Source organism: Lupinus angustifolius, chromosome LG09, assembly GCF_001865875.1.
Source record: "Lupinus angustifolius cultivar Tanjil chromosome LG09, LupAngTanjil_v1.0, whole genome shotgun sequence".
NCBI lineage: Eukaryota > Viridiplantae > Streptophyta > Magnoliopsida > Fabales > Fabaceae > Lupinus > Lupinus angustifolius.
The window spans coordinates 7,218,343-7,219,256 of record NC_032017.1 but is presented as its reverse complement, the minus strand read 5'-3'; positions in this window follow the sequence as shown (position 1 = coordinate 7,219,256).

Genomic DNA, 914 nt, shown 5'->3' with positions numbered 1-914 from the left:
CAGATTTCAAAACAAAATGTTTTCACTCCAAATGAAATCTCTTCACTTCAAACAACTCCTACACTTTCAGAAAGACATCATGGGTGTTTGTAAAGTCTATATAAATACTCTAACTCTCACAACATAAAGACAGAACTTTTATACAACTCTCACACGACTCTGAAAAATTCTCTCACTATTTTTCTGCACTTTTGCACTAAGTTCTTAAACTTTCAAAAGAATTTTTTTTCTGAGTTACTTGAAGTAATTGTTTCAAAATTTTACATATCTATTGAGCATTATTACTAAGTATACAAAGAGAGTTGATTGGATTGCAAGTGTTATAATATTTCATACTTGTAAAGGCAATCCAAAGCCATCACTGAAATTCTTCATTCATTGCAATAAACTTTTTTTGACAGGGTGTGAATAGAAAGGGGATAGAGTAAATTAGAAAAGTGTTTTCTAAGGGTATAAATATTAGTGAGTGGGTACGGTACCTAGAGATCTCGGGGTGAGACTTTGTAATTACTACTCTTAATATTTAGTGGAAATTCTCTTGTGTTGCAAGAGTGCTGGACGTAGCCATCGGTGGACAAGAAAGTGAACCATTATAAAATCCTTGTGTACTCTCCTTTCCCTTTCCTCTTTAATTTATTCTTGTTTATTTTTCTGCAATATTATCTGCTGCAATTTAACTCTTACTTTTTGCAGAAAAAGTTACTATAATTTTAAGTCATCCCTCTTAGTTGCAATCTTGTTCTTACAAATATAAGGTAAGTCATTCAGTTCAATGTCATTGTCTGTGAGCATCTCTAGGTTGCATAAGTAGGTTTCTTTAAACTCCTCTAAACTCTAATCAGAAAATTTGTTCAAACCAAGTATGTGACTTGAAGGTGAATTATATTTCTCCTTGCATTAGATTCTATGATATA